This window comes from Podarcis muralis, chromosome 6, assembly GCF_964188315.1.
Source record: "Podarcis muralis chromosome 6, rPodMur119.hap1.1, whole genome shotgun sequence".
Taxonomy (NCBI): domain Eukaryota; kingdom Metazoa; phylum Chordata; class Lepidosauria; order Squamata; family Lacertidae; genus Podarcis; species Podarcis muralis.
In genome coordinates, this window is record NC_135660.1 from 72,208,789 (window position 1) to 72,224,751 (window position 15,963).

Below are 15,963 nucleotides of genomic sequence, written 5' to 3' on the forward strand. Positions count from 1 at the left end.
AGGCAGGGTTTCAGAGCAGAGGTGCTGCCACACTAAGGAATCAGTCCTTGCAAATACAGAACAAATATTGTGTGGCACTTGTAAAAGTGCAAGTTCTGCAGATAGAAGTGATTGAGTTGGCATGTACGGAGTAAGGCAATCTCTTAACTAAACTGGTCCCAAGCTGTTGAGACCTTTATGTGCCAATTGTAGCACCTTGAACTCAACCTAGTAGCAAACTTGAACTTACTGTGAGTATTCCAAAGCTCACTTTGCCGGTCAAAGATGTAGATGGAAGGAAATCTGCTTCATAGTTCATTTTCAATGGATTCCTCCGACATCTCTAGCTCAGAGCAAGTCTTTGATATACAACATTTAGGAAATCTACTAGAACCAAATGTGTGCATTCTTCATTTCCTGGAAAAAAAATATGCAGTGAGTCAGGTGCTGTTAAAAGGTTTTGCAAATCATAAACATGACTTATAATGTTTCTCAGGCATGATATGTACCACTTAAAGCCTCATTTGGTGGAAACTTTTCTTAGGCCTTTTATCATTCAAGCATGCTAATGAGGGACCCCAGTAGATTAGTGAGTAGCCTAATAACGCAATGATCTATTTTAGTCATCGTTTGAAACCATCTTTCATTGGAGTCAAGTAAACCTCTGCATTTTAATCACCCGCTAATGAATTTGCAGACATGTGCACCCTTTTGAACTATACAGGACAGCTGGGATTATTTTAAAGATATTATGCCAAATTTATATAAACATTGGCAACAGAACGACAACATTTTTCAGTGTCTTACAGAAAGGCATTTTATGCATTTGGCAAGCAGTATACATAAATGTGTATTGGCAAGTCATCCTGCAAACTTGTTTGAAGGGGAAGGTTGACATTTTTTTAAATTAAAAGAAAATCAAGTAAATAAAATAAAAAATCCTGCTTTAGATTCAGGGTCCCTTATTCTTTTTGCTCCAACCTAAACACAGAATAGCCATGTCAGCCAGAAGCCTCGATGCTCATATATAGATATAATGAAATAGTATCATCACCCCTGCCAAGTAGGCCATTAGCTGAGAAACCCACACAACCAAGCGTGGTCTCTAGAAGGAACTGTCAGTGCTCAGGGGCCTTTATGATTCACTGCAATGACAAGGACAGCAGTGCCTGTGTCTTCACACTGAATGCAAAAATTGCCTCTGATGTTGCAGCTAATACAGAAGCTTTTGAATACTTAATAGCTCATCAGGAGCATTGGAATACCTATGGAACTCTGATGTCTTTTACTGAGCATTAGCATCTTTTGTAGATACCCTAATTCTCTTCCTTGATACGTCAAAACAAATTCAAAATAATGAGGAATTAATTTTCCCCCACCATTGTCAGGCTTTGTGTTTGCCTCTTTAAAGTGTTGCATTTCAAGCACTTCAGGATTTCCCCCTGTAACTGAGTCTTAAGGATCAAGTTTCAAATTAATTATATTGTATTCACTGAATCCCTGCTACGCAAATTCAATATTATGCTTCCTTTTTCTAGTTAGGCTCCTAATTTCTCACTCACACAATTTGCCCAAACCATTATCTTGTATTGACATAGCTTGGCAAGTGGTGCTATGCAAAATATTTTATTACTTGAAAGTTTTCAGTATAATACAAGCTTTGCTACAGTGGTTTTTATATTATTTGCTTGATCATGGCCATACCAGTATTTCCAATTACTTTGCTGCACCAGCAGGTGTGATTAAACTGAAAATATATAAACTGAATAAACTGGGACACAGTTTATATGGTGGAATTGACTGGTGTGGCAAGGGCTAGAGAGAGCAGGCAGATCAACAAGCTTATTATTGAAAAATGAAGCATGCTTGTCATGTGTTCTCCATTAGAGGTTGAATGGCCACCTGTCAGGGATTCTTTAGGTGTGATTCCTGCATTGCAGGGCATTGGACTAGATGACCCTTGTGGTCCCTTCCAACTCAACAAGTCTATGATTTGATTACTCTTAAATATGTTTTGCACCTTATCAGAGCAGCTTGTAAAAGGACCACGTGGATGAACTGTGTCAATGAGGAATGGCACTAGTTCCTTTTGCTGGTGGCATGGGGACTAATTCCTTCATAAAATGGGACTTTCGAAGTACTGAAGTTTTCTAATTAGATCAGGAAATGCATTCATCTTACCAGGGCAAGAACCTTTGGATTTCGTTCTCCTTTCTTCAGAAATATGGCTGTTCTTTTCTGCATCCCAAGAGGAGCGAAAAAGCAGACCCATGTTATTAACCTAATGCTCTCCTGCTGCTGGTTCATTTTACTTTGAAAGTAGGAATTCAAATGCTACTCTGGCAAAATCCAACAAAAGCTACTTGTGACAAAAACCCTCTTGAAATCTGTGGGACTTGGCACCAGGCCTTTAAGTAAGTCTATTCCAATGTAAGTACATAAGAATAGCCTTTTGGATCAGGCCAGTGGCTCATCCAGTCGTAGAATCATAGAACTGTAGAGTTGGAAGGGGCCACCAGGGTCATCTAGTCCAACCCCCTACAATGCAGGAAACCTTTGCCCAGTGTGGGGCTCCAGCCTACAACCCTGATATTAAGAGCCTTATGCTTTACTGACTGAGCAGCATCCTGTTCTCACAGCAGCCAACCAGATGCCCCAATGGGAAGCCCACAAGCAGGACATGAGTCTGAAAGCACTCTCCCTTTGCTTTGAATTTGCGATATAGTTATAGCTATGTTTTGCTGGAGTATTTCCCCCTGCCACATGCCCCTTAATCTGTTTGTTTCACAGCTGGAAAGCATCATTAGTTAATGTAAGAATCATTAGCCATCTACCTATTAACTAGCTGATTAAAGTTACATATGCCTAATCATCAAAACTGTGGCACAGCATTTTTTTAAAAAACCTCACAATTCTTAACAAACGTTATCAACCACTGTATTCTAAAACATTAACATGCTAATATATTTTGTCCTCCTGCATCACAGTAACACACCAGAACTAAAATTGCCTTTAAAAAAAATGCAAGCAAGCGTGCCCTTAGCTCACAACCCTACCTATTAGAATTTTCTATGTCTCTGAGCAGGTCTAGGTTTTTTAAATAGATAGCATATTAGTTTTCATATTTTTACCGTAACATAGTATCAACTATTCACACACATCCCTTGTTCCCTCCCACAATGCAGACAGTAGTAGTAGTTTCATTTCTGTTATCCCTTTACTCCCATTGTTTACAGCCTTGAAAGTTACTCAGCTAGCTTTACCAGATCAGTTTTCCTTTAGATAGGAATTACTGGGTACTTAAATGTAGCACCTGTTTATTTTAAAGCTGAATCAAAGTTATCTGGTGAGAATGGTTAAAATTTGGGGGGCAAATATCCCAAAGCCAACACCCAAGGTTATCTTCTTCTTCTTCTTCTTTGAAGCAGCAGCTGCCAATTTTGTGGCAGAAGTGGCACTTCTCAAAGGGGCTGGTGACCAGTAGCAGTTGTTTGGATGGGGCATCATTGCTTACCTGGCTTCTTAATGCAGAGGTCACTGCCAGTAAAAGAGAGGGAGAGGAACAGAGGTGAAGTGGTGGACATGTCAGCAAAGTGCAGCTGCCTCAGTGGGCGCAGTGGACTGTTCTGCCCACAAAGCCCTCCCTGCCGCATCTCCCCAATCTCTTGGCTTCCCGCAGTGTCTTCCGCATTGGGAAGCTAGGTGAGCATTGCCATCCCACCCTGCCATGCTCTGCCAGCTGCTAATGCTGGTAGCTGCCAGAATCCACAATGATGGTATGTAATCACATGGCATAGCTCCAAGAGGACTTCTGCCTGGGTGTGTGTGGTATTTGCATTCACCCCAAAAAGCACTGCTGCCAGTGCTGGTAAGGCGCACATTTCCCCAGAGTATGTATGCAAGCAGGTGTGGGTTCTTTTCCACTTCATTGCCAGAAAATGAAAGAAAGGAAACATCATCAACAGCCTAGCTCATCTTTTGAGGCAATTTTTGAAAGATAATGTAAGTGTAGGATTTATTACAGAAGAGAAAATGGAAGTAAAAAGGTATAGAAACACTTCTTGTTAACAGAGTGGTATTATCAAGACACCCCACTCAGTTGCCTATCATATTTCACATCTGCCAATAGATAGGCTGTGCAATTATGAACTTCAGCATTCAACTTTTCCAAGCAGGTATGTGAGTGAAGATCATGGAGGTTTCCCCCCACTGAATAATGTAAATCAAGGCACCCTGTGGCTAAAATTTGTTCTTAAAAAAACCAAATTGATTCTCCTGTGATTTGGCCTACCACTGTTTTTCTGTGAACAGAAATACATTCCTAAATCATGCTGACATTTGTGTCTTAGTTTTATTTGTACTGCTTAAAAAAATAACCTCTAAGACTTCATATATCAATCTAGAGTTGCTTGGCTCCTTCTGTCACAAAAAGGAGGGGAGCTTGTTGCTATTGATTCTTTATTGCACACTACAGACTTCTACATTTCATACATTAATGTAGAATTCCTTTAGTCATTGTTCCCTACTGTCCTGAACAGGGGGAGGCATTTGGTATTACCTTTGTAATAAAGCTGCTGTTATTAGAGAAGAGAAATGAGACCAGCAATCACAGGCATCATAAATATGAATGGATATTTGTGCATGCACACAAACAAAGTAAAGTATGGAAGCTTTTAGACTTTTTTTATATAAAAAAAATTCCTCGGATAGGCAGCCCAAGATTTGTGAAGCATACATATTAGATCCCAGTGACTAGAGCCAAATCTGGCTCGATAGAAACTGGCAATTGCCCCATTTATCATGCTAAAAACCAGGGCGGCACATCCTGTTTCTCTGCTTGAAGTGCCATTCTGCCCTGCCACTGTTGCCATCACTTTTGCCACCACTACACTTGCTGCCACTGCCACTGTCAACACTGCCTGCTCTGCTGTCATGTGCCCTGTTGCCATGACTGCTGGTGGAGAAGCAATTTTGAGTGAGATCTCAGCCCAAATGACATGATCTTGATCAAAATCAGCACCAGTCACAGCAGTGCTCCTCTACCACTAGCAGTGCTCCTCTACCACTAGTGGGGCAGGTGGGGCACCTGCAGGGGTGTCAGCTGGGAGGCACCTGCTGCCTGGGGCAGCAGCCTCACTCTGCCTAATGGGTGGGCCAGTTCTGCTAGTCTCCATCTCCTCCCTGACCAGGTTGCTCCATGCTGTGATGACATAAACAAGTCTGCTAGATCAGGCCAAATATTCAACTAGTCCTGCAATCTGTTCTGACCGTAGCTAACCAGATGCCCATGGGAAACCTTGCAAGCAGGACCTAAGTGCAACCGTCTCTCCTCACTTGTGATTCCCAGCAGCTGGTATTCAGAGGCACACAGCTTCCAACAGTGGGGGTAGAAGCTAGCCATCACGGCTAGTGACTATTGATAGCCTTATCTCCCATGCATTTGTCTAATTCTCATCCAAGTTAGCGGTCATGAAACGTTATCTTGTGGGAATGAACTCCCAAGTTCAACTACGTCCTGTGCAAAGGAATTCTTTTGTTTGTCCTGAACATGGCAACATTCAGATTGCGCTATCCTAGCTAGCACCCCTATAAGGTCTGCTTCGGGAGAAGAGTGCAGTGTGCATGGAATGAGCATCCACAGAGCTGATGACAAAGCAATTCAGCTATTAGTTTTCACAAACAGCAGAGGAGGTTCTTAAATCTGCTTCTGGGCTTTGCTGTTGATGTCTCACATGAGATGATGCTTCTGCATACAAAAATATCCCCCTCAAAACAAGCATACAGAACCAAAAGCCACTTCGTGTTCTGTTTGTGAAAAGGAGGCTGCAGTCTGTGTGAGGGGAGGGAAGAGTGTGTTCCTTCAGCCGCCGCATATGGCATGGCTTGCTTGAATGAGTCATCTGGAGTTGTTTGCCTTGCGAGTCATTCTGGCAGGTTTACTCATTATCTGCTGTTGCTTTGGCTAACAATGGACAAACTCTCCCCAGATCAGTTTGCATTTGGGGTATTTTCTTCCCAACCTGGAAAAGAGCTTGATTGACTGTACACCAATCTGAGACCAGGACTGAAATTTGCCCCCTCACTGGCCCAACCCACTAACCTAGCTGGGCAGTGGCAGTTTCACCAAAGAGCTTCATCTCTCCTTCCACGGTCCCTCCTGGAATTCTAATTTTCTTAGGGAAAAACAAAAATAACTGGAGTCAAGACTGGATATCTTGGTAACAATGTGCCCTTTGTGTACATTGCTCTCTTCCTGGAGAACCCACAACACACTACTAACCCATTATGGCAATACATATATTTCATTCCAGCAAGCAATTGAACACTAATTGATGTCCAAATCTGTTACCAAGTTTCATGGAGGAACGTGGTACACGGCACTTTTCTGTTTTGTTTTTTTTAAAAACTGAATAACTTTATTGATGTGATGTCTTATTGATTTGATGTCTTGCAAACCTCCTGAAGGCTTTTGATGCCATGCTGGTGGGCTATCCATTTGAAAATATAATAAGTGAATGAAACATGCTTGTCATTGCTCATGTCAGCAGTCGGAATAAAATCGGAAAGGGACAAACAAACTCACAGCCTCTCCAATAATCATATTCAGGTCTGTGGGATTAAAGCTATGAAATATGCCAGATGTTTAATGCTTCAAAGGGAGCCACATGTTCTCTTTTGGGGACAGGGGGCGATCACAAGATTTTGAAACGCCAGATTTCAGGAGCCGGGTAACTTCCCAATGAGGAATGAATTCTTACCGGGGCAGAGGAAGGTATTTTAGAACATGAGAAAAATGCAGGAGAGTGTTGTGGATGACTAAGATTTACCCAGAGTAGACCCAATAAATTAGTGACCATGATTAACTCAAATCCACTAATTTCAATGGGCTTACTTTGAGAAAAAGTTAGCTGAAAACAACCCGGTATCTTTTCTGCATGCACATTGCTGTTCATTCCAGTGGTTTCACAGGTGCTGCCTGCCCATCCTGTAATTAATTCTATGGCTCCAGTCATGTGGAGTTGATTTCTGTGGGGCCCTCATCTACCTTCATCTTTGGGGGAGACAGCTGTGCAAAGATGTTTCTTTCTGACAGCCTGCTTCATGGCACTGTCCACCGCTGCAGACTCAGCTGTAGTTTATTGGTACAGTGCTTTGAAGGTTGGGACCACGAGTAAATTTTATCTAGGGGTTTTATCTGTAGAATATTGATGTGAATCTGGCTTGCTGCAATATAAATATAAAGGTAATATACACCTCCACTCTCCTGATGAGAGCAAGCAGTAAATATTTCACATTCTGCATCTGCCCTTATCTTCTTTCTGGCTCACAGGAAACGTCCAGGACAGTATAGAGTCTAGCATAATATAGAGAATCTAAAGTATAAGTGAATGAGGTTTCTGATGGCAGTGTGTGTGAGATAAAAAGGCTAAAGAATTTGGGGCCCTCCCTCATGGCTGGGAAACAGCATGGATTATTCTGCTGCATATGACTCAGACCTTTTTTAGCTCCATGGCAGCTTTCTCCCTCTTGGTCCTGCCCCCCCCGCCCCCGGGTTGCTTTGGACTATAACCCTAATCAGTTCCAGACCACTAGGGTTGCTGGGAGTTGTAGTCCAAAACAGCTGCAGTGTGCCTCATTGGGGAAGGCTGTTCCACGGGGAAGAGTCAGCATGGTGTACAGTATGGAAATGCTTGTTAATCTGACGAGTAGTTACAAATATATTGCATCTGGCATTCTGAATAATTGAGGTTTTATGATACACAAGGTGGAATAAAAAACCCCACACTATTTCAAGTTAATGCAGTCCATGTTTGCCCATCTATAATTCCTCAAAAAGAAACACACAGAGCTCTCCTTCTTTAGGCCATTCCAATAGCTCACTGTCAGTCAGAAACTTGCAACAAATCCAAGATTAAAGGTTTTGTGCTGAACCAGACTCTGGGGATACACATCTCTTGCTAAGCAGGCAGACACACACACACACACACACACACCTTGGGGCAGGTTTTAAATTTCTTCACAACTTGAAATATAATGAGTAATCTCCAGTTATGTTATAGGAGAGCAAATACCCAGCAGGAGCTGAAAGGAGGGCAGTTCCTAATAGGTCTCCCCTCCTGTGTATCTGACCCTACCCTGCCTTCTAGCAGCCTAGCTCAGATAGGTTAAAGGGTTTTTTTCTGTTCCTATTAATATGGTATTGAGATAATATTTTGAACTGTTTATAGAATACAGTGGTACCTTAGAATACAAATGCTTTGGGTTACACACGTTTTGGGTTACAAACTCTGCTAAGCTGGAAGTAGTCCTTCGGGTTGCGAACTTTGCCCCAGGATGAGAACGGAAATCGCGTGTTGGCGGCGCAGCGGCAGTGGAAGGCCACATTGGCAAAAGCACACCGCAGGTTAAGAACGGTTTCAAGTTAAGAACAGACCTCCGGAACAAATTAAGTTTGTAACTCGAGGTACCACTGTATTTTAATTGTCTCTAAGGTAAAGGTAAAGGTACCCCTGCCCGTACGGGCCAGTCTTGACAGACTCTAGGGTTGTGCGCCCATCTCACTCAAGAGGCCGGGGGCCAGCGCTGTCCGGAGACACTTCCGGGTCACGTGGCCAGCGTGACATCGCTGCTCTGGCGAGCCAGAGCCACACACGGAAACACCGTTTACCTTCCCGCTAGTAAGCAGTCCCTATTTATCTACTTGCACCCGGGAGTGCTTTCGAACTGCTAGGTTGGCAGGCGCTGGGACCGAACAACGGGAGCGCACCCCGCCGCGGGGATTCGAACCGCCGACCTTTCGATCGGCAAGCCCTAGGCGCTGAGGCTTTTACCCACAGCGCCACCCGCGTCCCCTTAATTGTCTCTAGAATGCTTAAAAATGATGATGATGTGTTTGCTGCCCTGGGCTCCTCTGGGAGTAATATATATTGAAATATCATTATCATCACCGTCATAATTCAGGAACCAATGTACTTAAAATCCTAGGGACAATTTTCATGTGTTTTGACCATTCTGGTGAGGTCTGATATATTTTTACTCTTTCTTTCAACATCAAAAGCCTTCAGGGCATCTTCCAAAACAAAAACAGTATCAAACTTGGCTTGTTCCTTTAGCCATCTGGTTCAAATCTGTTATCTGGGTTGTGTCTTTTTATATCTGTCAAGGCTTCTTCCAACTGATCTCCTGATGGATAACTGGTATAGGCAACATGTTAGTGACTGAGCTACTGAAATATTCCAGTTGTTTTTATTCTTTGGGTTTTTGTGTCCTCTTTTATTTTCTCAATGTGGCTGTGAATCCATACTAACTGGAGGAGACAGTCTTAGGAGGGCTGAACCAAATGACAGATCGATGAAGAAGGCCTTATTCTCTCTCCTTTCCCCTGATGCAGCCAGGTGGACTGACTGCAAGTGGACAACTGATTTTTGGTCAGCCAGGCTGGTATAAGTCAGGGAAGAGGTATCAAAATGTTCTTTGCTGATCAACCTACTTGCCTAGCTAAATGGTGGCAATCCGGAAATGAAACAAAAGAAAAGAAAGAAAAGAAACGGACATTCTTCCAAATCTGCAGAAGCTCCAAAAATAATAAACTGGGCTACAAGAATCTGGAGATTGCTCCTTCCACAAAATTAACATATTCTTAAGTAGCTTTGTGGCCTACAACAGTTTAGCCAGGCAGGCATTTTTCTGAGAAGACAGTAATCCAGTTGAGGCAAACAACAGGTGTTGTATTTATCAACTTAGGCTCACATAATACAGGCCTCTCAAAAACCTTCTCTCAGAATGACTCATCTCCAAAGACACAGATGTCTTTAGGCTTCCAGAATCCTCTCTGGCCTTCAGGGCTTGCATCTCTATACATATACAGTACTACAATATTTTGCAACCAGACACTAGTGCAGTCTCATTTTAGCGCCTATTTGGCAACAGTGAAGGCCACTGTATTTTCTCGGGTTGTCTTGTGCAACTTTCCTGATTGATCCAGAGCATGCAACGTTCTGGCGCAACTGAGGAGTGGGAACTATTGGAGGTACATTGTGACTTGTCTGTGAAGCAATTTGGGGATAAAATTGCTTGCAACCACCAGAATTGCACTGTTGTAGCAAGTCAACGGTTTGAGGTGTCAACTGCAATGGTTAGTGGTATTTTGTTGGATGCATTTCACTTGGTTTGGTCTGAGAATGGGGACATGGTGCTTGGATTGGCTTGGGCAACCACCTGCACACTGGACCCTTGCCCCTTATGGATCATAAAACTGAGTAAGAGTGGGACAGCAGGTTGAGCAAGAAGATAATCAATCCCTCACTGTGAGAGGTGGTGGCGCCAAGCCACCTGAAAGTGGCAGCAATATGATCGTTCCTATTTAAACTCCTAATTAGTCATGGCTGGAAATGGGAAGGAGGAGATGAGGACAGGATGTATTTTCCTTGTGGGTTCTTTTCAATTTCAATTTTCAATGAATTTTCTGGGACATTAGATGGCCCAGTGAAATGCTGTTTTCTAAAGTCCCTAGTGCCAGGGGATGCTGCCATAACAGCATTTGGTCCAGACTCGAGGAAGAGCAGGTAAGAGAGACACCTTCCCTTTTGCTGCAACCACTGTAGTTGCAACCAGCAGGTAAGGAAGGGTGTGTGAGGACTCAGTGTGGGATTAGCAATTACGAACAAATTTATAATGCTTGATGGGGAGATGGAAGCAGCTTTCTGAAGCATTCTTCAATATTGTTTTTTAATTGCCAGCATCTTTCTGAATTGAGACTAGGGAGTTTGTCCATTGCTATTTGTATTAGTAAATATATTCATTTGACACCAACAGTTAATTTAAAACTAATGGCTCATTGTATATTACCTTGCATCCGTTAGAACCAAGCATATTTTGCTATCTGATTACCGTTTCATAATGATTCCTCCTTTAGGCCTTACAAGCTGTTTCATTTTAATAATGGAAGACCTTTGTTTAACCTATCCAGCTAACTTGCTGAAAACTGCATGATTCTTAATGAATATTACTTGACTATTAATAGCAACCTTTCAAAGCCATGAGGTCAAATTGATGCTTATTTAGGATAGAACTGTTTGTCACCAAGATAAAAGATCTTGTTAATCTTCTGGAGAAAATCAATTGATTTTAATTTTCTGGCATCTGTTTCAGTTCTCTTCACCCATTAGTAGTTTGCATGTAATGTCCAAGAGAAAAGTGCTAAAAAAGCAGATTTTGACAGTGTAAGGTGAGCAGGTTGTGAAAATTTAAAACTTTACAGAAACATGGAGTCCAACATTCAACTTACTTAGCACATAGGGTTGAGTTGAAACTTTCAGGAACATTTTTGGCTGTGTCAAAACACACACACAAACACCCTTGTAATTGAGGGTTTTGTTTTGCTTTGTTTATTGTTTTGGTCAATGCTTCCAAAAATGTTTGTTCATATAACACTCACCTCTCTTGTTCCTTTTCTGATGTCATCAAATGTCCAAATTGGGTTGAATATGTAGTGCCATGATATCATCTTGTTTACTGCATAATCTCCAACTGACAGGGATCATCTAAGAATGAAAACCAGTTTAAGTAATCAGCGATTTCACACTATGCTGGTGTTACTCCTCTCAACCCTTTCTAAACCTTGTTTTAACTGTATGCTAGAAACAGGGTTTAAAAACCTCTTTAAAATCCTTATTCCCCCCCCCCCCCCAATACTGATCCAGGGTGGGTTAAGTGTCCCCTGGAGTGGCACAAGGTAGATAAAGGAGTCTGTGCACAGCGTAATTTCAAGCAGGGAACAAGCAGGAACCAAGCTTCATATGCCATGACATTGAAGGCAAAAGGAAATATTGCTGTTGATCCAAAGCACAAAAATCTACATGACGGGTGGGCACAGCTGACAAGACTCATTCCTTTTGCTCCTGACAAAACAAATCATTTGAATAAACTCATGTGCTTTGCAGCTAAAACAAGGTGTTTCCCCAATGAACGGCTGGTTACAACAACACGAGTCAGGTTGCCTAGAAGATGACTCAAAATTAAAATGATGAAATAATTATAGCTTTAATTCAAAGGCATAATGTAAAAGCCAGCATGTTTGTTGAAAGCACTGATGGGCAAGGCCACTAAGACTTCCTTTGGTTTGGCTCAGAATCCCCCCAGGATTTAAGCAAAGTCCTCTGAGCCAAGCCAAGAGTTTGGGCTGTGCCCCCTTCCTGTTTCCACCACCTCCTCCTCCAGCTCTGCAATTCCCTGCAGCACATGCAGACGATGAATGAATTTTCCCATAACTGAAATGTGTACAACCTTTTTGAGCCAATTACCAATTGTGAAATTTGAACTAACTTGCCATCCATGGGGTATAACAAGGTGGGCTGCCGCTACAAGATAAAGGGCATGTGGTTTTAATGTTGCTGAGAAGTTGTTGCCTTTAAATATAGAGATGAGGCAAAGAGCTAGATCTCAGTGGACTAAATCACCAGCAATGTCACTAATTTATTTATTTTTCTTGCTTCTTAAATGCAGGCATAGCCATTGTGGGGGCAGCAATGTGAAGCAAAAGGGAAGGCTATTTTCAAGTCAATTTATGCATACACCCAGAAGGAGTCTCCGTGATTTACAGAGACAACAACATGCAAGCTATACAGTGAAAATCCATTAAAATGAAACAAATGTACTAAAAGTATTAGCCACAAAAATCATCCAACATAAAATTACTACCCCACCCACATAAGGATGAACATCAAAGATAAAAAACCAAGGGGCAGACCCTGTGGCAGGGGAATAGCACTGTTTTCTCTCCCTCTGCTCCTCTTTCTTCCTCCCCTCCACCACAAAAATGTTGCATGTATCATGAGTCCTCATGACACTGGGTGGGTGCCAGACTCCTCAGGATTGGGGAATGAGGCTGTGGACTCAAGAGAAAGTGTCTGACCAAGAGAGGAATTTGTTTGCAACATCAACCCTCGATGACACCCATTTATTGGTAGCTGTTCTGAAGCAAGAGGCCATCACTCTGGCTGCCACTTCTGAGTCTGAGGACTCCTGCCCAGAAGTCCTAGCAGAGTCACTGTTTCCTCCACACCATCAGAAGCAACAGCTGAAGAAGGAGAGATTTTTAACTGGAAGAGACTTCCAGTTAACCACTCAGACTGAGCAGAAACCCTAGATAGGTTTCCCGTCTTGGGTTATGATAGGTTTCAGTCTAAATAGGTTTCAGTCTTGGGTTTCAGTCTGACTTCCACATGGAGCTATCCAAGGTGCTACCTCGCCTTATTTTGCTGTAACTTTTCCTCTTCTTTTGTGAGGGGTGGGAGACCATGCTCCAAGTTTGGGAAGAGAGTCTGCAAGCCTATAGAAAGACCTTTGTTAAAACATCATTATTTTTTTTCATTCATGGGGGAAGGAATAACATTTGTCTAGCAGGTATACCTTTACAAGACCGAACCCTTTCTTGGAAAATGAACCAACACTGAAGCTCTTTCTCCCACAGTCTCATATGTTGCCTAAATATTTCTGTATGGTGATGCTCTCACGTTGCTCCTTCACATTACAGTATTCCAGTTCCCCATGCACCAGCCATTCCATCTCTCATCACTCTTTTGTTCTACCACTATCCACTTCCAGCACTTGATTATACCATCCACTCTGTAGAAATGTTCTAGAAATTTGTAGCAACTCTTTCTTCTTCCCCACTAGCCCATTATTCCTTCTCTTCCATCTTAATTGCCCCAACTTCACCATTCTCAACATTCCAATTCCCTTGGAAACAGTTGCCGGCTGCCTAGAATGGTCTTGTATTTAACAGCTTGCATTTAGTTATCCCTTGTTTTCCCTAGGCAACTGCTGCTCAGGAAAGCAAAAATGGGAGTTAGTTGGACTCAGATCCTCTGAATCCTTGGGGTTTGATTCTGAGAAAGGCTTGGGAGACCACTCATGCCATCCCTGGTTGAAACCTGAAGTATAAAGATTTAAAAGAAGAGCAATCAACCAAGATCAGGTTAACACAAGATTTTAACTATGGAAATGTGGCATGCAAATAAAATGATAATGAGTAGGAAGACTTGATCCTTTGGGGTGCTGATCAACTGCAAGCAGTTTCTTACACAGGGCTTGATGGGAGAAAATAACTATATATAATGCAGTGTTTAATGGAAAAATAGATGATTGTTACAATGAGTCAAACTTTTAGTCTGTTTAGATGTCTTAGGTCTATATAGCAAAAATATATTGAGTCTTAGTAATTGAGAGTACCATCTATAACTCTTCCCCTTGGTGTGAAAGCAGTCTATTACTAGTGCCCCAGGGTTAAAAAAAATAAGGAAAATGCTTATATCAGGAAAACCAGCCTTTTCAGTAACTATGGGTACCCTGGGTGGTCATTTTCATTTATTATAGTTATGCCTGAAATGTATCACACACAATAGCTCTTTATTTGTTAGTTTTTCAAACTCAGTAAAGCTTCTCCCAGAACCCACACTTGTATATAGTTGTTCCTCATTTGTTACCTTTTGCAGTTCTCTATGCAGTATAAAGGTGTTGAGAAGACCAATTCTAAATCACCCTACATTTGTGGACAAGAGCACTGTATTATAATGAAGCAGTACAGACCCACCCTTTACGTCCTCCCATTGTTTTTTGTACAGTTGCAATACATAGTTGACAAAATAATATATTTGTTTTTCAACACTAGTATAGACATGTCAGTGGGGAAAGCATTGCATGATTGCTGTTGGGCGGCACTGTTCTTAAGGGAACTTGTCACTTTGGGGGAGGGGTTGTGAAGAGGGAAGGTGAAAAACCGGACAAATTAAAGAAAATCTGAATACTTTTGCAGGTGCATGGGGGGGGGGTTGCTTTTCAACAGCCATTAGCAAAGGATTCTGTTAATTATTTTAACCATTTTGACTCTTTTTTAAAAAAAAGTTGTTGTGCTGTGGAAGTGATAGCAACAATCCTCCTTCAGAACCACTTCCCCCCACAATGCATCTGGAGGATGGACTCAGTGTCACAATGTTGCTTCCTTCCAGGTAGCTGCCCCCACCGTCCTATTGCATGACAGTATGGACAGCTATGTCCTGCTCCCCTAGTGATACAGTCTTTCTTCAGATGCTTTGTGGAATGAGATGCTCCAGGAGTGGAAGATGGTTCTTGCCAACATTTTCTGCAGCACCAAAAGCTGTTTAAAAACAAAAAAGATCACCAAAATAGAGAGAGTGTGTGTGTGTGTGTGTGTGTGTGTGTGTGTGTGTGTGTAAAAAGCCTTTGCAAATGACTGTTGAAAAGTATGTCCCATGCTCACAAATGTGAGCTTGGAAATAATTAGTTTCCCTAGCCAATACCCTGTGAAGCTGGGAAGGCACTTCGCTCCGTCATATTAGTTGTGTATTTGAATTTGATGGAAGGAAGAGGGAAATGAAGGTGGAAACCTTGTGCACACTTATTAATTAATTAGGTGAAAGTAAGCTCCCGTGAAATCCAGAAATGAGATATTTCTGATCAGCCATGAAAGAATCAGGCTGTAAAGGTAATTTCAAAAACCATGTTAAGAACATTTCTTAAAAAACATTGGATGAGTTTAGTTTTGAATATTGTTAACACAAGGTAAAACAAAAAAAAGTAGGGTAGGGCTACGGTTACTGTAGGGGGATGAGTGACTCTTTCAATTTTGGTTTCCTTTCGTTTCTCAGTTTTCCACTTATTTCTCTACATTCTCACATGAATAAGTTAATTTTTTTTAAAAAAAGGCCTCATGAAGGTTAGCGTGAATTTCTTCTCATATACAAAGCAACTTCCCTCAATAGAATCACCCTCTGTGTTATTTCACTAGTATATGCATTTTTATGCATATTTACCTCCAGTATATGCTTTTCTATACATGTTACTTGGCAGGAGATCTGCACTGCAAAATCTGGAGTAGTACAATTTTCAAAGGATAGCTGTGTTTAAGTTCTCATGCTGTTTCAGAAAGCATGAATTAGAAGGGCTCACCTTCAGGTATGTGCC

The 15,963-nt window shown here is 41.9% G+C and overlaps 1 long non-coding RNA gene across 1 annotated transcript in view; it reads right to left on the minus strand.

Annotated features, from left to right (window-relative positions):
• Positions 1-234: 234 nt before the first annotated feature.
• Positions 235-15,963, minus strand: part of LOC144327907 (uncharacterized) — a 154,210-nt gene continuing 138,481 nt past the window's right edge. Inside the window, exons 3-4 of the long non-coding RNA XR_013393073.1 lie at positions 11,417-11,522; positions 235-396 (exon numbers count right to left, since the gene is read on the minus strand). This is a non-coding gene — a long non-coding RNA (uncharacterized LOC144327907). The remainder of the gene's footprint in view (positions 397-11,416; positions 11,523-15,963) is intronic.